Source organism: Vicugna pacos, chromosome 9 (assembly GCF_048564905.1).
Source record: "Vicugna pacos chromosome 9, VicPac4, whole genome shotgun sequence".
Taxonomy (NCBI): Eukaryota; Metazoa; Chordata; class Mammalia; order Artiodactyla; family Camelidae; genus Vicugna; species Vicugna pacos.
In genome coordinates this window covers 49,978,205-50,004,630 of record NC_132995.1, presented here as the reverse complement: position 1 = coordinate 50,004,630, position 26,426 = coordinate 49,978,205, and the positions used below count along the sequence as shown (strand labels likewise).

General features: G+C 41.9%; 1 long non-coding RNA gene across 4 annotated transcripts in view; it reads left to right on the top strand.

The window, feature by feature from the left end:
• LOC116281945 (uncharacterized) overlaps nucleotides 1–26,426 on the top strand; it is a 522,270-nt gene that overhangs the window by 423,543 nt on the left and 72,301 nt on the right. Inside the window, exon 7 of one of the 4 annotated variants that reach the window (XR_012076307.1) lies at nucleotides 24,594–24,721. The exons of the other annotated variants lie outside the window; for them this stretch is intronic. This is a non-coding gene — a long non-coding RNA (uncharacterized lncRNA). Of the gene's footprint in view, nucleotides 1–24,593; nucleotides 24,722–26,426 lie in introns of those variants that run through there. 4 annotated transcript variants of the gene reach the window in all.

The following is a 26,426-nucleotide window of genomic DNA, read 5'->3' as shown; positions in this document are numbered from 1 at the left end:
CCAGAATCAGAAAAGGTGGTCTCTTAGCTCAGAGCTTCCCACGGTCCCAACAGTGGGTACAATTGCAAGGAAGGTGGAGCACACAGCTTGAGCACAGAAAGAGCATAAAATGTGGACTTTTAGCTATGTGTATCTGGCCAAAGATCTGTTCATGGCCTGAGGAAGTTTCTGGGACAGTCATGTAGGCACAGAGGCTCTGCCTAGAAGCTTCTGAAAGAACAGCTTCAGTGCCCCACGCAAACCTCCCATGAGCTGAGTAGACAAGGACTCTGAACAGCCGAGTGGATGCCGCAAAGATGACATGAATGGAGATCCACACGCGATTATGATATTCGAGAAAAGTCCTAGCTTGTCACAAGACTATGAGAGGGCCAGATGGGGCAACGTGAGCCCAGCCTCCATGGGACACATTTCAGACATTCTAGGCGACAAGCTGGAATTTCTGATACAGGGTCCAAGTAGTGAGAGGGGGGACTAAGTAAACAGAAGTAGGAACACTGATGCTAAAAATGCATACAATTTGTTGAGAACTTAGAGTCAGAGTTTGTGCTAACCACTTCGTGCATGTAGGCTGTATCCAGACTGGCACCACACCAACCAAGTGTTACTCAGGCTCCCATTTTAAAGAGAAGCAAACCAAGTCTCAGAAAGCTTAAGAAAAGTTTTCAAGATTAAACATCTAATACGTTGTCAACCTGGGATTAAACTCAGTATCTTTGATGCCGGAGTTCAAGCTCTTCCTATCTCACCATTCAGCTGTAAAGTGCTCTGGAGATAGTGGTGTTATTTTGTTCATTGAGATTCAGCAGGAATTCTTAAACATCATGTCCGTCAGAGCCTTACTGATTTTCTTTTCGAATATTCTAGGAACACGGAGTTCACGCTTCCTTCTAGGGAGCCCCATTTACTGGGGAATGGAAGGAGCTATTTTAAATTCTTCCTCATTTTAATATATATATTATATACAATATATAAAAATATATATCTACATAATCTCCTTCTTTCTTCTTTCCAGCCTACATTGTCCATCAGAAATCTATGGAGCTTTTAAAAAATGTAGATATGTATACTTTTAGGAGTTCAGATGTTTGTTTTACAAAAAATTGTCCTAAAGGGACTTGGAAGCATATCCCTACTTAAAACTTCTTTATACCAGTGGGTTGGCAAACTATGGCCCATAGGCAAAATCTGCTTTCTTATTGTTGTCATTGAATCTGTTTTTGTAAATAAAGTTTTATTGGCCCACAGCTGTGCCTACTCATTTGTGTATTGTCTGTGGCTGCTGTCAAGCTAAAATGGGCACAGTGGAGCAGAGCTGACAGGCACTGTCTGGCCCACTAAACCAAAAATATTTGGCCCTTTACAGGGCAAGCATTAGTGCTCATTAAAAACTCACCTGGAGACAAATGTCTGTGAGCTGGGGGAAAAGCTTTCCAGGGATATGGAATGGCATGTAAGAGGTTCTGAGGCAGGAAAGAGTTTGGCTTATTCATGGGACTGAAAGGTGTTCAGTGGCACAGGAGCAAAGAGGGCAAGTGGAGGATGGGAGGATGTGTCACAAAGGACCAGGTAAGCTTTGGAAGATGTATTCCATTTACTAAAACAAATCATGGGTTTAAAGTAAGGGAAGTAAAATGAACACATTTATATTTTTAAAAGATTGCACCAGCTGCATGAGGTAGGGAGAAGAGATTGGGGAAGATCAGGAAAGGACACAGGATGACCAATGGAGACCTCTGTAACCCAGTTGAATAACAATGGTGACTTGGACTAGACTGTCCCTAGCCATAATCCTGGCAAGAAGTTCAAGTGGAATTGATGGAAAGAATGGCTAGACACAAACTCTGGGCAGCAAGGAAATCTTCATGAAAGTCGGCAGAATTGAGGGGAGCTTAAAAGATGGCTGGAATGTGGGTATCCAAGAAAAATCAAGTGGTTTCTTTCTCTCTTACCACATTCTAATTTAGGAAGTGATCTAAAAAAAACATAGTGAGTAGGCAATAATTCTTTATAAAAATTCTTGAATTGATATTTCCTTTTCTTGGCAAAATAGCCAACATAATTTCAGAGTTACACTTGCACATAGTTCAGCATTTTTTTCTCCAGCCCCTTGAGTTTTACCGTAGGAGGCTGCCATTTTGAGTGTTTCATATTAATCCATCTCCAATAACAATTACAAATGGAATGTTTACTTTGCTTGATAACATTTATAGTTCTTCTGGTTGTCTAATATTTGTTATTTTTTATTTAAGATCTATTGTTAGGAAATGCTTGCGACGTTGATCTTTTGAGCATTCTGTTTTATTCTAAAGCACGTTACGCTTCATACCATGGACCACGGGTGCTTGCATATGAGTAATGTGAATGCACACACATACCTGTGGTAGGAAAAGAGAACCTTTCCTGATAAAATTAATAGGAGGAACTGTCTCTATTCAACACCATCAAATTAATCTTGTAAATGCAATGACTGAAACTCCTGGGGGTTAGCTCTTTGTGTTGCAACATGGGGACATGCATGGTGAGTCTATCCAGTGCCACTCATTTTGCTATTCTCTCTTCTTCTCCATTGTCTGGAATAAGCAACCAACTCTGAGGATTTAATCACATATTTTTAACTAGCTTGCCAAGTCAGATACGTTAATGTCTTGTGGACAGGAAATGTAGTCTGTGACATCATATAAGCCCCATGAGTGATCTATTTCAAGGTGGATGAGAGATATCCTACAGGATGCTTGATTGAAGCTTCACATCAATAAGATTTAGGGGAAAAAAAGTCTTTATTCATGACACAGAACCCAGAGTCACCCATACATGGACAAAGAGAAGTGGCGGGGTTGGGGGGGGCAGTTGGTGAGGCTGTTTCATCCATGCCGCTGACCTGGCCGGGATCCTAGGGGCTCCCTGTTGACCGTATCCCAGCATCGGACTGGGTGGAGGCTGCTCAGAACCCCTCTTGGCAGGCATGGTGAGAAAGGAAAAGAAGGTTGAGGAAGGCCACGTTGGAAGGTGCTCATTCCGTGTGAGAAAATGGTGACTGGAAATAGCTTTCGTCCTGGCCAAAGGACGCACCAAAAGACATCGGGCAAGTGTCATAGTTATGGCCAGGAAACATCTGGCTTGGTCAGGAAACGGATGGAAATTGAACATAGGCACATCTGCGGTGATAGTAGGGTGGGATCCGAGAATATGAAGAAATTTCAACTTTTGGGAGAGGAGATATAATTGAAAAAATAAGAAGAGGAAAACAGCTAATAATCTGTGGTCTTCTTTTCCCCCCTAATTTTTAGCAAATGGTCATATTTTTTAATTTTACATTAGGTATGTTACGAATGCTGAGATAGGTTACTCAAGAGAACACATTTCCAGACGGAAAGGCCAAAGAATGAAGCCAACCAAAGTCTTCTGGAAGTGATATCTCAAACTTAGTTTTTCTGCAAAACTGTTATCAGGGCCCACTTGGGAAATGGTAGATTAGATGCCTAATTAACACATGGCTCCGTGGTTATACATGATGGCTACTCTCCAGTAGGAAAGAAAACATCTTCTCCAAAATATTTTAAAGATTGATGAGTCAGATAAAAGACTTGAAAAAAGGATTAAACAAGTCAAAGTCAGAGAAGCAAAATGGAGATTAGTGGCAAGGCAAATTGGATGTTTTCAAATACGGAGGAAGCAATGAGATATCAGGGAGGCATCAGGGGCGGTTTAATCAGTCAGGAGCCAGAAGCCCCCATTTGGGGAGGTTTGCATCTCCCACTAATTTGATTCACCCCTGACTGCACTTCCCTCTGCTTCACTCCCACCCCTCTAACCACTCACCTGAAAACCCCCACAACTGTATTAGTATTAGGCCTCCTGGCAAAAGAGTCGGGTAGGGAAGAAATCAAGTTAAGAAGGAATCCAAGAAATTAACAAACAGAAGGCTTTCCATGTGTATAAGTAGCAATGTCTTGGTAGCTTGTGTCTTTTGTAAGTTTCACTTGTGAATTTTGCCCAAGCTTGGGGGCAGAAAGGTCCAAAATGTCAACCATTAGGTGGAGATGACCCCAGGCCACCAGCACAGACGTGGGAGTGAACTTCAGGAGAATGAAACTGACCCAAATGAGACTTTGCAATTGGAGCAGAAAAGGAGATAGAGTCGAGACAGGGTCCTGTTCAAAGAGAGGATCAAGTGAGGACAGGGTTCGGTACATTCCTAGAAACTGACATGTTTCTAGGTCAGCATCTCCTGGAGTTGGTCCTGGTTTGTTTCTTGGGGGGCAGTTGATGGAGGGTGTCACAGGTCTAAGGAAAATTCAGCCAGGACTGAGAAGTCCTTTCTAGATCGCGAACTCCTTGACGACAGAGCTTCTCTGTTTGTAATCTAAATCCTGATAACTCCAGGATTTAATTCTGTACTTAGTCACTATTTGTTGACCTGAGAATCCCTTGTAGAGCCTTGCACACAGCTCAGTATGCACTTTGATGTGGACATCTGTGGAATGGACCCAGAGGGGTGTAGCTGGTCCTTACCTTCTGCTGCTCTTAGTTGCTCTTCCATAAATGGGAGATAACACACCTCCATGGTAAGAATCTTGTGAGAAACAAGACTTAACTTGGGTCAAACAGCAACAGTTCTCTTAGCCTCTTTTTCAATCTCCCTCAGTTCAGGGTTTGCTAAAAATGCTGAACTGTCTTCTGGTGCAGAATCAGCTTGATTTGTGTGGGAAAAGCCAAACGTGAGGCATTGGATGAGGTCCAGATTGTCCTCATTCAGATCCATCTGTCCCTCTTCACCGAGGCTGCATCCTGTGTGTACGGTGGCCTGGGGGCTGGGGAGGATGCTTGGGAGGTCAGGTGCCAAAGAGGCCAATAATTCTGTCAGGGGGTTGAGGAGATACGATGGGGCCCAAGGGCACGGAGCCAATGGCAGGCAGCCACGTCGTCTACACCCGCCCCGCTTGTTCTGCTGTTTCTCCTCACCAAGCCCTGGGGTTTTTCTGGTTTTTGTTGGTTGGTTGGTTGTTTTGTGAAGTGGACCAGGAAGCCTGGTTAAGACAGTGAATGCCTTGTCTGGGCACTACCATCTTAGCCAGATCAACCACTTGGCACTTACCCAATGGGGGCTCTTTGGGAGACAAGGTAGCAAGTGGTAAGCCACTCAGGCTTTGAAATCGGGCTGACCGGGTCAGGATTTCCACTCCTCCATTCCTGGGTGGAGTGTCTAGGCACATGCAGTCACGACCAGCTTCCGGGGACATGTGCTGTCCCAGTGCCGGAACATGCCTCTCTGATCAAGTCTAGTCCAGTGACCACCCCCACCCCCGGCTTTGTTCTCCTTCCTCTAAAGGAGGCTTTAAAGTTTCACACTGGGTTTGGATCCTGCCTCCTACGCTTGCTTGCTGAGTGACCTTAGGAAAAAATCCCTTAATCTCTATAGGTCTCAGTTTTCTCAAAGGGAACTAATACTGCCCGTTGGAGGATTAAACTGGATAGAGTTTGTAAAACACTTAGCAGGGTTTCTGACACAGGGTGTGCTTTCAATACATGCTAGCTGTGGTCATTTTTCACTTAGCTGGGAACATCCTGCCCCATGTATACCTGTGGCTTGATCACTTCCTTCAGGGCTTTGATCAGAAACTGCTTTTTTTTTTGAGTGAGGTCTTCTGTGATCACTTATAAAACACTGGATTTCCCCTCAGCCTCAGCATTACCCCATTCTTTCCTCCGCCTTATTTTTCTTGACTTTTTACAATCTCAGGCTAATTCATTTATCTATCTATCCATCTGTCTGTCTGTCTGTCTATCTATCCATTCATCCATCCATCCATCCATCCATCCTACCTGTCCATCCATCCATGCATCCATCTTGCTCTCTCAATCTTATCTGTTTTTCCCTTCTAGAATATAAGTTTAAATAGGGCAGGCATTTTCATCTGTTTTTTTAACCTGCTATATCCACAGCACCTAGAATGGAGGTGATGGTGGTGGTATTATTCTGTAGGCTGGCACTTTGTGATTGCCATATAAGACTTAGTTCACAGTCATTAAATTCATGCCCTCCTGTGAGAGCTAGCTGCAATAACAGTGGTGTACCGTCAGACCCACTTCAAGACCGAAGCACACAGGCCCACAGGCACTGCCTCTTTCAGAATCGCCCTTGGCTGATGAGAGTTGCTTTGTCCCAAGTCATGACTTCTTCCTAAAGGCACTTCACATCCAGCAACTTATAGGTGTAGTTATATGAAGGGCTGACCCACTTGTCTCAATTGGGACAACTGTCAAGCACAATCTCAGATCCTGGAGAGACTGGTTGAAACCTCCGTTACTGCTGCATCCCAGCCCAATGTCTCCCTCCGCCTGGTCCTACTTCCATCACTCCCACGCACATGTTGATCCTGGGAGCTTTTCCTAATAATCTTTCTGCATGTAAATCTCCATCTCAGAATCCACTTCCCACTGGCTTGTGCTCATGACCTTTTATCGTTGTGACCAGTGAAGTGGCAGTGAGTGTCTACGGTATGTCAGAACCATGCTAGACTTGCTAAGTGGAGAACTTGGATCTGTCTCTAGGTTCTCCACCGAGATCTACATCTTTTCTGTGACTGGAAGAGTTATGTTCCATTCCTTTCATGGGATTTGGAAGTGTTGCTTGTTAGCTATGATCTAAGTTAAAAATGTGTATTTCCATTAAGCATAATTGTCTAGTCCATACTGCTTCCTGGAGGACCTTCAGATAAGCTCAGGAGAGTGATTCTGTCTAAATATGTACACATATACCATCAAATCTAAAAACTTGTCGGACTCTTGTAGGCATCATTTTCTTCTTTTTATTTGTCTAATGTATCCTGGAGATTTGTCCATGCTCATTTATTCAGGTCTCCCTCATTCTTTTGTGAGGCACATTAGTAAGGCTGCATAGCTTTGATTCACCCATCAATTCATATAATCATGCAACGAATATTTATCAAGTGCTTCTAAAGCCAATATACCCTTTGAGCTCTGAAAAAGACCCATGATGTCTATAGCTTCAAGGAGATAAGATTCTAGTGGGCAACTCAGAAAAGAAACAAGAATGCAAGTAAAAGAATGAAATCTTTTCAGAGAGGAGGAAATGTGAAGAAATGGAATAGGATGATGGATAGTGAGGAAAAGAGGCTGAAAAGAACCCCCCAAAACTGGCTGGTCAGAGAAGGTCTCTCTCGGGAGGCAATATTAAAGTTGAGTCTAAGGAGTTGGAACAAGCTGGACACAGGAAAGTCATGAAGGTAGTCGCTCCAAGCAGAAAGCAAAGCCTGTGCCAATCATCTGAGATAGGAGTAGCTGTGACTTCCTCAAGGACCAAATAAAAGTCAGCATCCTTGACCTCAGGGAATGTAAATGTGTTTACTGAGGACCCTGTGTTTGAAATACAGCTTAGCCTCTGACAAAAACATCTCATGGAATTTCCCACCTCTGAGAAATACACTTGAAATTCATTACTTAATCAAATATATGTATTAAGCATTTACTACGCATGAAGGATAAAAGACTAAGCAAAGTTGACATACCGTCTGTCCTCATTGAGCTTATGACCAATAGAGGAGACAGAAACTTGGAAAAAAAGTAATAACTTAACTAGTACAATAGATATTTGACAGCCAAATACTGTTTCCAGCATTATGTTTGCAGGTGATAAAGTTCACCCCCTTAACATAACTCTCACTAAGGCTGTGAAGTTGTCATACTCCATAAAAGTAAATAATGTCATCTGCAGGAGCTCGTTGGGCTTTGAATTCATTTTAACCACATGCCTAATTCTCATTCATCACTGTTACACATCATTTGTTAGATGTTGACTCTGGAAGTCTCCATTCATACCATGGTACAGTCCTAAATAAAATATTTTTCTTTCCCCCTTCCTTGAGTCCTAGAAAAATGGCTTCTGTGAAGATGTCAATGACCATTTGGTGTTCAGAAATTCTCTTTTTAACTCAGTAGGCTCCTCAGCTATCTGTCCAGTGGGTAAGGTCTTCTTTCTTCTTTTAACGTTAGCTCTTGGTTATATTATAACCATTGAAAAGGGCTTAGCTGTCTAGGTCCTATTTCCCCATTTCCATCACTAACATTGTCCTCTAGGGACACCCCTGTTGGAAAACCATGATGTCGGCTGAGGCTCCCACCTACCCAAGTGATAACAGATAAGCTTATTTGGCAGAGACAGCAAAGTAAAAAGAGTGGGGCTTCAGAGTCAGGCCTTTCTGTGTTTGAAATCTCCTCTTGTGTTAACTAGACGTGTTGCCGTGGGCAAAGTACAAATGTTATTTGAGCTTTGTCTGGCTTTTTCAGATTTGCAAAATGGGACTCAGGGCCAGGATTAGGGTGAGGCAAGTGAGACATTTGCTGCAGGTGCAAATTTTAAGAGGGCACCAAAAAACTCAGTGATCAAGGTGAATAATATTGTAATGTGATATTTAATAAAATCAGAACTTAATGCAAAAAATCCATGATGAAAAGGAATCAGACTTTTAAGTAAAGACGGGATCTGATGGGACCAGGTTTAGGGTGAGGAGAGAGCCTGAGTTAGCAAACACAAGGTACCTCCTTAAATTTTTCTTGAAGCTAGTGCCTCACTCACTCACCCCAAGCCATGGCCCTAACTGGCCTAATATCATCACATGATCAGTCTGTTACGAAAGTCCATTTTGACAATCAAGGTAAAGAATCTCACACGGCGACTTGTAACCACTTAAGATATTTCTCCCTCTCCTCCTTCCTGTCTTTGGCATCCTACTCTGCTTCCCCCAGATGATTCAAGATGGGGGACAGACAAAATGAATCTTCCACTCATGGAGGACTTATCAGTGCTGCGTACAACTCACCAACCCCCCTAAGCCCTAGAACATTTGTCTCGCCAACTATTAGATGCTTCTAAGTGCTTTTCTTTCATATGGCTCTCTCTCCTTCTCTCTTAATACAATGTTGGCAGTGCATTGATTTACTCTCTGCAACAAAATGGCTGCAGTCCTAGGCTGGGACACTCTCTGGCTCCATGAGACTTACCCAGACATTGTCTAGATCTATGACTTGAAACTCTTCCCATCAGACTCCCTCCCTTGCACAAACCAAGGCATCGTGCACACTCATCACCTCGAATTCTGTGCCAAGTTTTTGCTTTATGCCCGCAATTTCAGATCCATTGGCTATTTGGGCAAGAAGCCTAACATGGGCTCCTAAGTATCTTCTTGGCACCATTTCCTACCTGGTGCTGTTTCCAATCTCCTCCTCCCCCACAGTGTTCTCTGTACACACTAACATGGAAGATGAGGGTTTTCTAAACTTTTGAGAGTCTGTTCATAATCATACAGCATTCTCAAACCCACAGAATCCTTCCCACAGCCCCTGACACCGGACATATGATGACCTCAACCTGGGGGCACAAGGGGCTGACCAAACCTGTTGCCTGAGCAGGTGGGAATGCCAGGCTAACTTGATGGTATTTCATGAAGGAATGTCCCCAAAGGCCAATGTTACTAATGGAATTTGGGGAGGGAGAATAGAAGAGGCAGATATTGCTAAACTTTTTTCAGTGGAAAAGCTCAAAAATTAAAACCAAGAGAGAATGTTAAATGGGACATTAGTGTTGGTTGACTATGATAGGAAATCAAGGACTCAGGTTATACTGAATTGCTAAGGCTTTGGTTCTCAAGTCAGACTGAGTTTGAATTCTGGGCCACCATGATCTCTTGACCTTGTATAGCAATTAGAATGGTAATGTCAGTCTCAAAGGGTCATGAGGATCCAATGAGAACATCCATCCACATAAAGGACTAGGGCACCACAAGTGCCAATAATTGTTATGCTCATAGTTCTCCAGAATAATTCAGTTTTGAGTCAACCACAACATCTTCCTCATAAGCCTATCTAATCTTATCAGTCCCATCTTAAAATGCTCAAAAGTTTTCTTTTGTTAGACAGGAGAGGGTAGGCTGGGGTATTCCAAAATCATGGTGGCTTAACCCATTGGAGGTTTACTTAATGCTCATGCAAAGTCCACGGTGGGTCTAGGCAACTCTGGAGGACAGCTTTCCTGTGGCATTTGTGGCTATGCTTTCTCAACTGCAAGTTCCTTGGGTTTCCAGGAGGCAGAGGAGGAGGAGGGAGAGGATTCAGGTCCACCTGTTACTAATTTTATCTTGGAGTGACAGCCATCACACCTGCCGGTAGCCTACTGGCCAGAGCTGGTAGCAGGGCTGCCTCTAAATGTGAGTTAGAAAATGAGGGTGAGCAGATAGAATGAGAAGGGATCACCACTTTCTCTACCACGCTGTCCCTCACCATCAGGATCAAAACAAAAATCTCTCTGCAACACCTGGGCTTTTATCCTGCTATCTCCCTACTGTCCCCTCTCCCACTATTGCTCCCTTCTATTTTGACATACTGGAATTAACCATCACCATCATGCCTTTGCCATGATCTTCCTTCTGAACAGATGCCATCTCTCTACTGGTCCACCTGACAACCTCCTGTGATTCTCTGAAGTCTCCATCCCTCAGAGGGCTCTCTTTCAGGGATAATGAACTTTTGTGGCAAAGAGTTAAAGGCTATCTCATTATTTTCATGCGAGGACTCCACTGCTGTTCCTCACTCCCACAGGTAGCGTTGGAGCCCAAAGTCTTCCCCATCATTAGTTTTAAGCCATACTTCACAGTGACCTTAATAAAAATTTAAAGACCATATAACATACATTATCCTGTAGGTGTGTTAATTAGTCTTATGTATGACATCGTCTCTGCTCCTGGGATTTTTTATGGCTGTCATATATCTCAAAGGAAAGATTTAGCCATTCTCTACATATAACTACATAAAATTCTGTTTAGTCCGCCAGGCACGACAAAGGAACGCTATCCTCCGAAACGTCACTATCTATTTATAATAGCAAAATAATTAGAGGACAATATTTAGGGAATATTATCTCTCTCAAATAAATATATAGGCTTTAAATGATTAATTTTCATGATTAAAATTGACTTGCAGTCAATGTCAGTCATGTTTTATTGTGTCACTTTAGAAGATTTTAATACTTTGAAGACTTTCTAAGATTTGTGTATAAGCACAGCTTTAAACATACACACAATACTGTCAATCTTTGCCTGTAGCTCACCGTGCCAGCCCTCTCTCAGTCTTCCTGATGTTCGTTTGGCATATAGATTTAAATAACAGAGCTGTATTTTTCACTCCTCTCTTAGCATCTGGCACTTTAGGATCCCAGTCTTCAAACCGAAATTGAATTGTCTTAAAAGCAAGGAAGTACGATTGACCAGAAGTTTAGAATACTTTTTGAAAATCACTCAAGTGTTATTTCAGATAGTCTAAGCAGTGTCATTAGAAACGTGTGCCTTTAACAACTGTAGATTTGGTGCATACTATGTCCAAAGAATGGGGTCATGTGAAATTTAAAATGTATCGTATTTTTCACCTGGTTCATATCAGCTTGATTTGTTTTTCTGTTTTCACTCTAAGTTCCTCAAGGCAAAGAAAGAACCGTCTCCACTCTATTCGTCTGAACCTTCTTGTAGCACCTTGAGTATATTAAACGTGGTGATTTCCCGAGGGCATGCTGATAATTTAACCCACAAAATAAATGTAGTCCTCCTACTTTCCACTGAGAATTTTAACATATGGTCTTCATTATCCCAAGAGGTGATACAAACAGAATGCATAATTATATTCAAAAGGGCTTGGAAGATTGTGTGGATGCCAGGGAATGCCGTGTGTCATCCTTAGCGGGTCATGCAAGTGGCAGGGAGGATGGGCCAGTGGTATCTTTGTTTGAATCCCTACTAGGCTGCAGGTTCCCTGGTGGCAAAGAACTGACTGCAGGCACTCATTTATTCGTTTTACAAATATTTATGGAGTGCCCACCATGTGTCTAGAGCTGACCTAAGTAAATAAGTGCTTAATTAACATTTCCACTTCCTATAATGTATTTAAAGGGATTAGAGTTGGTTTTTCTAGTAGCGGTGACTACCTTGGCATGCGTTCATCTGCTCCTACCTTTATAGGAGGCAGTACAAGATGGCAAGGAGCTCGCCACCTGGGATGGGGACTGGGGCCATGCTCATGAATCAGAAATCAGGCTAGTGGCTCCAATGGGAAATGACCGTCACAAGTAGCATCCTGTTTTAACCCATCAGACTCCCCATCCATAAATATTCTCTAGACGACATCTCTACCACCCTGACATTGTTGATTGACCCAATGTGAAAGCATGAGCAGGTGTTAGGGTAACCTCATGTCTCCATGGCAACCCCATCCTGTACGTAAGATTCATTAATAATATAATGTCTTTGTGGTAAAGATAACAAAGGATGCAAAGGTTTGTTAGAGTGTTGGGCAGCCACTAGGCACAGAGTAATAGAAAGTGGGTTTGTTAAAATCAGTTTTAAACTTACAAGAAAAATACTTTTATACGGGCCATACAACTAATGCTGGGGATGAGATTTAGTGTACTTCCTGTTGACTGGAGGGAGGACGGCCAAGCAGTGGAAACAAGGCGCTAGAACTTGTTAATGAATTAAACCCTATCGATTGGTGGAAGAAAAGGTTTAGATTCGAAGACTAGTAGAGAAGCCCCAATAGGTAAAAGCCCACAATAATTAGTTTGAACAGTTTTTGTTGTTTGCATTTTAGGTAGCAGATCGATAAAGCAGCATTAATAATTAAAGATCAGGATAAATATACCAATTCCAGATTAGAGCTTTGAGCTTTAAATTGCTTATGCCAAAGGCTTTTTAAAAAAAAATAGACTCTAATCTTTCCAGATGTACTGAAGGGCTATAATGTGACTTCTTAAACTATGGATTTGGTGAGAAATACGAAGTTCTTCTAGATGAGGGCTGTTGAGAGGTCCCAGAGCAGGCATCCGGCAGGGCTGTTACAGGAAGGGCTAGGCATGTCCCATTTAGAAGAGTCGCATGTCTCTTTTGTCCTCCTTCAGATTCAACTTAGTGGGTCATAAAACAATGGGGAGAAGTAGAACTTTCTGTTCATCGGAGGCTAGCTGGGATTCTGCCAGGAGGGGTCAAAGCTGAGAAAAGGAAGAAGGAGAGAGCTGATTAAGACTTGACTGGGAAAGTGCTGCTGGGGCTCCAGTTCTGTGGGGCATTGGATGGACTTGGAGAAGCAATGAAAAGGCAGATCCTACCAAGGACAGTTTGTGACCAGCCAGGAGGGAATCAGGAAGTGGTACTTGACATTAGGAAAGGGTTATGCTTTCCCCAAGGCCCCCCAGTGGAGAACTGGAAACCAAACGTGCTCTTCACGAGTCTTTATTAGTCCCAGGAGGTGCTCGCTGAGTTCAGTTCACCAAGCAGCCATGCCCCATCGGGGAAGAGGGCAGTACCTTCATCAGGTCGATGCACTCCGGGACAGTCTCTGTCATGAAGAGCCAGCCCTGTCTGAATCCACATTTCCTGTGAAGCCTTCTGGATGAATTTCCTGAGGAGCTCTTCCCATCGGGAAGGAAGTTGACTATGTCCACATTGGTCTGGCCCCAGGCCAGGAACATCTCATACTTAAAAATAAAAGACACACCCGTACCCACCACTATTTCATGTCCTTCCCCTTCTTTCTGGCTCTCATTTTGTTGTTTAATTCTCCCATTGTCCAGCTGGGTTTTTTTTTTCTTTTTTTTATTTAATAAACTAATATTTTTAAATTTAAATTTTATTTTTTAAATGTATGTATTTTTATTGAAGTGTAGTTGATTTACAATATTATATTAGTTTTAGGTGTACGGCATGGTGATTCAATATTTTTATAGATTATACTCCATTTAAAGTTATTACAAAATAATGGCTGTATTTCCCTATCCTGTACAATGTGTCCCTGTTGCTTATTTATTTTATACATAGTAGCTTGTATCTCTTTATCCCATACCCCTATCTTGCCCCTCCCTTTTTCCCTCTCTCCTGGCAACCACTAGTTTGTTCTCTGTAAGTCTATTTCTGTTTGGTTATGTATGTTCATTTGTTTTATTTTTTTAGGCTCCACATATAAGTGATAATGTAGAGTATTTGTCTTTGACTTATTTCACTAAGCGTGATGTCCTCTAGGTCCATTCACGTTGTTGCAAATGGTGGGATTTCATTCTTTTAATCACTGAGTAGTGTTCTATTTTATATATATATCCCACTTCTTTTTTATCCATTTATCTGTTGATGGACACTTAGGTTGCTTCCATATCTTGCCTATTGTAAATAGTGCTGCTATGAACATTGGGTGCATGTATCTTTTTGAGTTAGTGTTTTTCTTCTCTTTGGATATATACCCAGCCGTGGAATTTCTGGATCATATGGTAGTTTTATTTTTAGTTTTTTAAGGGACCTCCATACTGTCTCCCATAGTGCCGCACCAATGTACATTCCCACTAACAGTGTACAAAGGTTCCCTTTTCTCCACATTCTTGCCAACATTTGTTATTTGTACTTTTTGATGATAGTCATTCTGACAGATGTGAGATGGTGCCTCATTTTGGTTTTGATCTGCATTTCCCTAATGGTTAGCAATGTTGAGCATTTTTCTCATGTGCCTGTTGGCCATTCATATATCTTCTTTGGAAAAAATGTCTATTCAGGTCTTCTGCCCATGTTTTAAATGGGTTATTTGGTTTTTGATATTGAGTTGTCTGAGCTGTTTATATATTTTGGGTATTAAGCCCTTATCTGTCATATCATTTGCACTCTTTTCTCCCATTCAGTAGGTTGTCTTTTCATTTTGTTGGTGGTTTCCTTTGCTATGCAAAAGCTTTTAAGTTTAATTAGGTCCCCATTTGTTTATTTTTGCTTTTGTTTCTTTTGATTTAGGAGATGCATCCAAAAAGATATTGCTATGATTTATGTCAAAGAGTGCTCTGCCTATGTTATCTGTTGCCATATTTCTTATGCCTGCTGCTCTGTTCACTTCTCAGTCACTCAGAAACATCTCTACAAGGTCAACGCCTTTATCTCCCTCATTCTTTGCTTTCATCTCCTTGAAGTTAATGGTGCCTAATTTTGCTATGCTGTCTGTGTTCTTGGTTTTCCTAACTATATACTTCATTAAATTTGACCACAGCTAGGAACAATGATGTAGTTTTCTTATATAGATTCATGGAATCTTCAAGTTGAAAATAATTTGGAGAGCATGTACACCCAGTTTCCTAAGGATTATTTCATCACACATCTCTTACCCTGTCCCCAGCATCTTGCAAAAAGTTTATGTTGTTCTACTGGAAATGATACATACGAATATCCCCTCTTGAAAAGTCACTGCTAAAGACTTTACAACATGTTTAGCTTAGTTTAGTGTAATGTTTCCCAAACTTGCTTGACCAACAAACTATCCTCTCTTTACGTTTTCTCTAGTAACTATAAATATCCTGTAACAAGTGGGGGTTGGTGATTTCACCCACCTCCCCTGTCCAGGAAAGTCATTCCCTCTTCAACATTCAGCATCCATTGCCATTTTTATGCCTCCAGTGATGCAGAGTTCACTCCCTCTCAAGGCAGGACAGTTCCACTGCTGAAAATAATCACTAGCACGTTGTGCCTTGCATCTTTTCACCAATATCGCCTCCTTTGGTTTTGGTTATGCTGAGGTAGATACACCAAGTTTCAAGATAGTGCTTTGTCTCCCTTCAGACATTAGTTCCTTCAACTGTCCTCTTTCATATCATGCACCAGCCTCCCTCTTCTGAATTTGATTCCCTATTTCTCCTGAAATCCACCTATGAACATTTTTCTACGCATCCTTCAGCATGTCCAAACACACCTGAAATAATTTAGAAGGCAGTCAGAGTTTATTTCTCGATCACGCCTATTTCTGCAATTTCCTGAGTTGTTCATTTTGGCCACATTTTCAGATCTTGGGAAATTAATTTCGACTATATTTTTTGACCAACAAAGGGAGCCTCTCTACCTCCATATGTCATGTCTAATTTTTCTTGCAGAGAAATCCAAGCTCATTTTTTTAAAAAAAGATTTTTCAGAATGCTAATAGGTCTATTCAATTATACCATCTTCATCTTCTACCCTAAATATCTGGTCTTACATTAACTGGTTTAATAATATATCATGTTTATTTTTCCCCTCCAATCTTTATGCAGTTTGATCTTAGGAAAAACATCTATTCCTACCCTTTTTTACTGCGTATAAGGAATCTACCTCCCCTTTATAAAATCTCTCATCTAAGGGTTCATTCTAGGAGCTTTCACATTCATAAACTAATTCTTGCTCCACAGGTCTTTAACTCACCCATACAGTCCCCTCCTCTTTCTTTGCTCAATCTTATTTCTTGGTACTGAGCTGACCCTGAGATTTTCAGTTCTGAAAGTGTCATGGGTTGTACCCTGGCTATGATAATTGGACTAATATTGATTCAACATTATCATGAGCCAAGAAACATTTGGCTAAGTGTGTTGCTTTATTTTCTAAAGGAAAATATGATTTTCCCCATTTTAAAGATAAGGGAAGTGAGGATTATGGAGGCTAGGTAAACTCCTATGTGGTCACCCTCTACATAAAGCTAGAGTTGCATGGAACCAACCTAACTGCATAGTGAAAACTCTAACCTGCTAAATTGTGCTTTGTTTTGGAGATTTTGTTCCTATCTGCAATGAAGACTTCCTTCTCTCCTTCCCACCCTCCCTCTCTCCCTTCCTCCCTCCTTCCTTCCTTCCTCCCTCCCTCCCTTCCTCTCCTCTGTCTCATCCTTCCTGTCTTCTTCCTGACCCCCTCCATCCCTTCCTCCCTCCCTTCTCTCTTTCTCTCTCTCATTAATCCCTCCTCCCTTTATCCCTCTACCTTTCTTTCTCATCTTTTCTTCTGTAATAGTATTCACTTTACTCAGTTCTCCCCTTCCCTTTCCTTTTCTCCTCTTTAAACTACACACATACCCCTTCCGGCATGGAGAAACCATGCTTCAGAGTGAAATGGATTCAGAAATAGGCCTCAGGAGACTTGGATTTTTGTCTCAACTATGCCAATGATGCTGATGCTGGTCTCTTAACTCCCATATTATCTTCCTAGAAGGAATTTGACAGACCATGAACGTTTATCATGTGCCAGGCATGGAGGATACAAAAAAACTAAAACATAGCTGCTGTATATCGAGCTGGGCTATTTGCCTAGTTCTGTGCCTAACACTTTCCATGCCTTTCCTCATTTTACTTGTTATTTACAGTAACAGTCCTGGTAGATATAGTGGTTCATTCCCACTTAACAAATAAAGATAGCAATGGTCGCAGTTTCCATTTCCACGTTTAGTAAACGGTGGAACTGGGACACCAACCCCGGCTCCACGTTCCAAATTCCCATTCTCTGAACCACTGCACCGATGTGGACTCCACAGAGCTGTGGAATATCAAGAGGGCTTATGAAATTTAAAGGCCTCTGTGATCAAATAAGTTTGGGATATTCTGCGTTAAATAAAACTCATTCAGATCACACTGGTGGTAAGTGGCAGTTCATGACTCAAGACAGGGACCAGTGTCTGCACTCTGGTTTTCTTCCTACATTACATTGCCCCTTCAGTGGTTTCCAGGAGAAAAGTTGAAAATACATTTGAGCTTAAAAATATACCATAGTTAAGACTGTGTAGGACCCAAAGGCATTAATAAGAATGCATACTTATGCTAAATGACATTGCAAATGTAAATGTCATGCATCCATATTTCTTCTAAGGATAATTCATAACTGAAAGGCGGGCACATGCTTCAGTGGTGACGACAGCAGAACAATTCTTTACAACCGATTGCCGCCTTTTTAGTAATTAACATGCTCCATATGGATTGAAAGGTCATTTCTTATCCTCTTTCTCTAATGGTCTTTAATATTTACCAAATAGCGTCGCATTGTTGAAAATGTCACAGGCTCCACAGCACAGGGGTGATTCCACCCAGTGATTCATGATGACTTAGTTCATTAAGAAAATTACAACTCATTTATTTGGATGCTATATCTCTTCTCCTCTCAAAGAATTCTCTTTGATTAAAAAGGTAAATTACGTTGACTTGTTTCTGTGTTGTAGGTGGCTTTAATTAAAATAAAAAGATAATGTGTCTTAGCCCTAAGTATGTATTTCCTTTTCAATGACCATTAGAAGTTTCAATAAAAAAGTTGTGATGGCAAACACAAAACAATTCAAAGCTGAATGCTCTTTCCTTTTTCTAGTCACTCCGCCTCATTGTGTGGCATCTCCATTAAACCTGTTTGTCTAATCAGAGACCTGGGAGACACCCAAGAAGCCCACCTTGCCTTCTTCCCCTCTGCCAACCCATCTCAGGTCCTGCCTGTTTTACCTTCAATACTTCATTTAAATATGTCCCTTCTCTCCACCTTCACAACTACTACTCTAACCCAGGTCACTGTCAGCAACATAATAGTCTCCCAAATAACCTCCCTTCTTCCAGCCCCCACCCCCGTCCTGCTCTGCACAGTAGCCAGGGAATTGCTTTACCAAATATCTATGGTAAAAGACTAGATATTTTTCCCCCAGCGCATCATGGTCCAACATTCTTGTAAAATTCCAAAAAGAGATAAAGAAGTGCTTAAATGTTGCAGCAGTCAGGACGCTAGGAAAGTGTCTGAATGCTTGTGCCCTATTTCTGTACAAATCTTATCATGATCTCGTAACAAACTTTGCAGCCTGGCACTGGTCTGAGGCTCATATTTTGAATGTCATGAAACCAGAAAGACTTAAAAAAAAACACATATAAATCAGATCACAAAATCCCATGATTCTGATTTCTATTAAAATACAAACTAAAGGAGTTCACATCACCTACCTGGCCCAGGGAGATAAGCCCTTGCGCTTCCTCCCAGTGTGTCTTCGGGCTTGCTGCCGTCAGCCTCTCTGACTTGCTTTCACTCCCTGGAGATACTAAGCCTCTGCACTTAGCACACATACTCCTCTCTGCCTGAAATGCTCTCCCCTCCCCTCTCAGTCTGGCTTTCTCCTATGTTCTTCAGGTCTTGTCTTACGTATCTCTGGTGCAGAGTATGCCACCGCATCCTCCCACCACTACTGTTGCTAATAAAATCATTTGACACTCCTTCCACTGGAAGGTGGTGTCTATACCCACCCCCTTGAATCCAGGCAGGTTCTGTGGCCCCTTATCTAATAGAATGTGGTGGAAGGGATACTATGGCAGTGTCCAGGTTCCTGCCTTTGATGTAAAACACTTGCATTAGCTGTTTCTTGGATTAGGTGGGAGGAGTAGGCATTCACCATGTAAAAAGTCTGACTGCCCAGAAACCTCCGTGCTGTGAGGAAGCCCACGCCAGCCACTTGGAGAGGCTCCATTTAGAGACAGATGCCCATTCACACATCTGGGAGATGAGCGGAGAAGGCTTCAGGTGACTCTAACCTCAGCTCTCTTTTGACTGTATCAATAGAAGGGACCCCAGGTGAGAACCTGTCAGCTGAGTTCATCCACCCCAGACCCAGAAGAGATAATAATATACTATTGTGATTACTATACTAGAGTTCAGTATGATTAGCATAGTTCAGAGAGTATGATTAGACACCAAGTTTTGCTAGTTGTGTAGCAGTGGACATGGAAGTTTCCCTGCTGTGTTATTTGACGCATCCTGTTGTTTCTCCTCTCTGGGATGTGCATGGTAAACACTGTGATGGTGTGACTCAGTTTAGATGTCCCTCAGCAGCAGAACCTGAGACAAGGATTTCATTGCAGATGGCTCCTAGTTCAAATCAAAAGATAATAGTTCCTAGATTAAGTATATATTTTCTTTTTCTCTGCCCAAGAAATGTATCAGCGCAAAATTGTCATGGTACTCAAAGAGCAGAGCGGTTTGCAGTTGCATTTTCCTTGGTTTTGTCGTTATCCCTGGGGAAGTGATCCTGGGAGGCCGGATGAGGAAAACAATGCTGGGTCCTCTGGGGGCCATTGAGTCTCCAACCCACTGGGGATCCACTCAAGGTGGTGTGGAACGTTGCTCACAGCTGTCCCACTGCCAGTCAGGGGGATGCAAGAAAGCTGGTGTGTCCATCTACCAACGCTCACCATCCTTGGTTGAAGGCTGCTTTGGGAACGTTCATGGTCTGACACATTAGCCTGCACAGCGAGCGATTTAGCGAATCCCTGAAGCCAGAGAGATGTAGGATGTATATTCGGAAAGCTCTGGGGAGGCCTGTACAGTGGAAGAAGAGGATGCGGTGACTGCAAGTTCCGTGGGCAGGAGGCAGATCTATTTCATTCCCTGCTTTAAATACAGGATCTGATGCCCACAGGACATGCAGTGAGTGTTGAATGAGTAAAGGAATGGTCAAGACACCTCATTTTATGAAGATTGTAGCAATAATCAGGACTCTAGAAGTTTCAGATTTGGCTGTTGACCTTGGAAAGCCCCTCTCCTCTCTTGGGGCCTTTGTCCTCTGTGTATGTGGTAAAGGGTTTGGGGCTCACGATTTCCATGAGCCCTTCCAGCTACAGTATCCATGGCTTATGAGTAGAAAATATATAGTCTCGTGAGGCTGAGAGATCATATTCCAGGTTGAAGAAGTTCTTTGGTTTTTACTGAGAAATGGAATCAGTGTTTTAATAAGAAAGTGTAATTAATAAAATAATGAGAATTACATTGTGATCGCCTGTCCTTCTAAAAAGGAAGGTTAATTATTTTATAAATTGGGCTACATATACACAATGGAATTATTTAACAACCATTAAAAGCCAAGTTTATGAGGGGAATTTTTAATATTGAAATGTAGGCATATATTATATGTATAAAATGTCTGTGTGTCTGTGTGTGAAAGTATATCTGGAAGAAAAAAGTAATATCTGAGTTATCATTTTAGGTTGGTGGGATAACGAGAGATTTTTATTTTTGGATTTAAAGTTATTTACACCTTCCAAATTGTGGAAAGTAGGCATGCATTATTTTTATGATCAGAATTTGTATAACAAATGTGCATATAAATGTGTTAAATGGTACAAAGAAAAGGTAAGGAAATGCAATCAGAGAAGCCTCAACAGGCCCCTCTGATGTCACTCACTTGCCCAGGGGAAGGCTGTGGCACCGGCCTCACACAGACCTTGAAATTTACACGAAATGAATGAAAAGTGCTGCGTATAATATAATTTTAGATGCATATTCGTGCATTATCAGTAGACCTATATCTCTGCTAGACTCATTCATCCTCAGTATCTAGATCTGTATAATGGGTATACCAATACCGAATTCGCACAATGGTTGTAAAGATTAAAGGATATGATAATAAAAATACTGATACATTTAAGGACAGTTAAGTTTTCATGAAAGATAGTAAGATCCAACATCGCATCAATGAGCTGATGGCAGAAAATATTTTCCAAAGATGACCATATAAATCTCATATGCTCTTCTCGAAGTGTAATACTGACACCTCCCATCTAGAGGTGGGGTCTCTGTTCTTTCTCCTTGATTCTGAGAGAGCCTAGATGTGGTGCTGCATGATTTCTGATGATAGAGAATAAAGAACAAAATAGCACTCACCTGGGGCTCTCTCTTGGGGAGTCAGTGTGGGAGCCCGAGCCAACACATATGCTGGCAGGCTATACTGAACTCGCTATGCTGGAGAGTCAGCAAAGAGAGAGTGGCACAGAGATGGAGACAGATGCCCAGGGGGCCCCAGTGGTTCCAGCTCCGCTCTGGTCAAGAATCCCCAGCCCAGCACCAGATATAAGAGCAGCCTTTGAGATGGTCCCAAACCAGCACCCCAGCTAGAACTGCCCCACTTCTCCCAAATCCCTGACCCATAGAAACTATGAGAGACAATCCATGAGCATTGTAGTTTTAAACCGGTAAGTTTTGGGGGTGATTCACTCCACGGCGGTAGGTAACTAATCAGATGTAGATGATGGGGAAGGTGTGAACTGGCATGTCACTGAGCCACTTCTAAGTCTGTGCTTGCGTCATCATCATTCATCACAACTAACATCACAGGACTGAAGGTTTCTCCACGGGCGAGCAGGGTTCAGGGAGGAAGCCAGGGTCTCAGATAATGCAGCTACTCTCTCACCTCTGCTGCTCTTTAATGATGACGTTTGTCTGTACACGGGGCCTTTCATTTCATTTTGCCCTGTGTAAACACAGTTCTCTAACCTCATTATCAACAATGGCCAAGTAGAAATTAATCAGAGAACGAAAGCCAGTGCCTTAATTGATGACTGTGAATGTGGACCCACGACCAGGTCCTTGTGAAACACACAGCTGCCCTGCTTTTCCATTTTGCCTCTGATACTTTTTCCTACCACTGACTCACACAAGCAGACATAGGCGGTATGGAAGACAATGCAAAAACCTCTCTAAAGGAGAACACAGACAATTGCTTGTTACTGAAAAATTACTGGAATCTGGAAAAGTTTTCCTCTTAATGACATTAGCTCATTTTTGGATTGACTTGCCAATTCAGTGAGTATTTTGACACAACGTGGAAATTAATATACTGTCTCACTAACTCTCCATTTTCATCCACAATAATAGATTCAGTAATTCAGAATACTGTACTGATTTTGCCTAAACAGAAAAATCTAAGACAAGTATCCTACTCTGAGAAAGTGTCTAGAACCTACATATTTGTATATTTGCTGAGGCAGGTGGTGTGTTTGCACGTGTGTGCACGCGTGCGTGTGCCTCTTACCATGTGGCAGGCATCATACTAGCCACTAGAGATGCAGTGGTTTAAAAAAAAAGGCACATGTGGTTCTTCGCCTCATGAAACTTACAGTCTAGTTGAAAATCTACACAGTAATTGGATTAACAAAAAAATCTTAGTTGTTGTACTGAGGATGCAGAACAGCTGATTGAAGAGTGCATCGGAACAACCACAACTAGAAAACCGGTTTGGCATAATCTACTAAAACTCAGCAGCCTTGGGTGTACAATCTGCGAACGTGTGTACACATATTCACCAAAAGGTGTATATTGGAATGTTCATGGCAGCGTTATTTGTCCTAGCTCCAAAACTCAAGTGACATAAAGATGTCCATCAACAGTAGAATGTATTAGAAAAAAATTATGGTATATACATGTAATTGAACACTATACAGCAATGGAAAAAAATGACCTGCAAACTATACAGAGCAATATGATGAATCTAACCGACATAACACTGAGTAAAAACACCTACTATACAAAACTGAAAAGCTAACCTGTGCATTAGAAATAAGGGTAGTGGTTCTCCTTGGTGAGGAAGTAACTAGAAGTGGGCTTGGTGATGCGGGGGTGGGGGGTAGAGCTTCTCAGTGCTGGTCATAGCCTGCCTTTTGATCTAGGAGATGTAACATGGACGTGCTCATTTTTCTGTGCATCTTTCTGTATGTAGGTTTTATAGCACTGTAGAAAGATACAGTGGTCAATGGCCCCCCTATTGTCTGCAGTTTAAACTCTTTATGATCAAGTTCTGGTTATCCACATAGCCTTTCTTCCTTCCCCTCCATGCCAGTATTTACCCAACTGAACTAGTTCCCTTTTCTCAAGTGCAGCATACAATTTTCTGTCTTCTCCATCCTGTAAATGGGGTTTCCGTGCCTGGAAAACTCCATTTCTCATCCCCACCTGGAGTGTCTCTTTTCTTCAGCTGCCCAGGCTCAGCTGTAGTATTAAATTGAACAGGAAATCATCCCCAATTTCTCTCTCCTCTCCCATACTCCACCTCCTGTGTTCCCTCAGTTTCTTTGCTATATTTAGTATTCTGTTGTATTTTAAATGATCTATTTATATGTCCAGTCACCCACCTCTCAACCCCTGCAAACTAGATCGTAACTTCGGTGCAGGGGTCTTGTCTGAGGTTTCATTGACCCCCAGTGCCTGGCGTCCTTCTTGGCACACTGTATGTGCTCACACCTGCTTGAATAACAAATGCGTGAGTGGAAGCTGGAATAGGACTGACTTGGAATCCAGGTGTAACTCGATTTTCAAATAAAGAAAGGAATCTGGTGAACTGCAGTTTGTAGAAAGAGCAAAACTATCAATGGTTACATAATCCACCCAACTAGGAGATGGGATTTCTGGAGCATTCCAGAGAAATAATGTCACCAGGCAGAATACTTGATGTAGGTTGGAGTGTTGGATAAAGAAATCTTTGAGCACACAAAAAGGCCTTTTAAGCAAATGAATGTTAAGGGCAATTTCCATACAACAGAAGAATACAGTTGTCTCCCTCATAGCTAACCAACCTATCTAATTCATCTACTCACTCACTCACTCATTCATTCATAGCTCTTGACTGAGTAGGTTCTGTACCAAGTGCTGGAGATCACAGGTGACTCAGTCACTGCCTATGAAGGGAAGAAAAACCTGGAAACCTATTATTAGGTTGACCCAACTCGATTACTGAGAATCAAGAAATATCTGTACCATTTCGTCTACTGTTGGTGTCTTTGGTATCACCATTTTGTTTATATGGACCATTTCTAGATGGTCCCCAGATCACTGCCAAATCTCTGCCTCTATGTATTCCATAGACAATAAATCATATTTTTGTAAGCTAATAATTACAGTAACCAAAAAAGAAAAGAAAAGTGAGAAACTTTAGGTAAATAATTACTTTCCACCCAGAAGACAAAGAATTTATGTTCTGATTTTCTCCAGGAAAGGCTTCTGACTTGCACTGGGAAACGCTGAGGACCCTGAGAACCTTGGTCGCCATTCTCCCTGCTTGGCTGATAAATAGGTCATCAGGAGGGAAGTGCTATGGTGATAAAATGTGATCTGTTTTATACCCTGCGTGTCTATTACTGTCAAAAGCTACTTTGCCACTTTGGGGGCCTATTTTCTTTAAGTATTTAAATAACCTGGAAACCAGAATTCACTGAGCAAACGCCGTTGACTTGCTTTTTCATTTTCCTAAGTGTTAATCACAGCCATTCTGGTTGATACATGGTCCCAGGGAGAACTGGCCACTTCCTCCTGTGTGCCTTTCTCTTGTTACATCATTGTACACCCACCTCGCTCTGCATACACCTGTGCACACGCATCCATCTCGTTGCATTTAATAACTTGGTTGTACCTCCATCTCTCTTCCTTGACTAAGACCTTGTGGAGTGGAGAGAGGGTACCTGTCCGTCTTTACGTCCCTGACCCCTCATTCACTGCATGGCACATTTTGAAGATTTTCATGTTTATGACATAAACTAATGAATGAGTGTCTTATCTTTGGCCATTTTCCAAATAATTTTTCTAAATATATATGCTTTAACTAATCTGCATTGTGCTTTGCCCTGACTGCTCCTATTGAATTCTTTTTTTTGCTTCTTTTTTATTGAAGTATAGTTGATTTACAATGTTGTGTTAGTTTCTGGTGTACAATTTAGTGATTCGGTCACATATATAGATACACATATTATTTTTCATATGCTTTTTCAGTATTGGTTATTACAAGATATTGAATATAGTTCCCTGTGCTAGAGAGTAGGACCTTGTTGTTCATCTATTTTATATATAATAGTTTTTATCTGCTAATTCCAAACTCCTAATTTATCCCCACTCCCCACCTTTCCCCTTTGGTAACCATGCTCCTGTTGGATTCTTTGATTCCAAATTGACTTGGAGGCATTTTGAAGCACTGGGTTGATAAAATATCCACAGTGATTCTGGATGTTGATGCTTTAATTGTGTGAGGAAAGACACACTAAAAATGCAGACACAGCCCCAAAACTGAGAGTCAGAGGAAATGGGTGATGTCACCCCTCTGGGAATCCCACTGCCTGCTAAAGGAGGAAGTCTGTGTTTGAAAATCGGTGTGACTGTTGGATGCTCAGCTGTCACTTTTTTTCTCACATTTATTCCGAATGAGCACAATCCATCCATCAGCGCTTAAAGAGTTTTCCAACAGTACATTGACCTTGAATGCGGCACATTGATTTTCAGTAACGCACCACAAATAGGGTCGTTACCGAGTCACCCAACAGTGAATGTGATTGGGAACAGATTTCTGAAATTCCAATAGGGTGCCACCTGCCCTGGATGATGGATCAGCCTACTGTAAACCATCAGTCCTTGCCAGGGTCTTGAAAAGGGTGACACCTGTATGAAATTCATCATTATGTGCACCACCGGGCAAAGCGCAAGACCAGCACCGGGCTGTTCCACAACGGCGGGGCCTCTCGGGTAAATGGTCTGTTTTGTTTGCTGCAGCATTATTTACTGAAATGCTTTCCTGAGAAGGAACCACCGGTGATGGTGACAAAGATGTAAGGACTCCAGGGAATCACATCTGCCGCGAGGATTGAGCGTTAGATAAAAAGTCGACGTCTTAAGCTGTTAGAGGTTAACGCCCGATCAATTAAGGTGATTGTTTCTTAGATTGCATTGGACAAATATACACACACAAAGAGGACATTAGCACAACCAGGGAGAGGAACAAAGAGAAATTAACTGGCGCTAAACTCCAGATCAAACTGGGAAATGATTTTATGTTCTTTT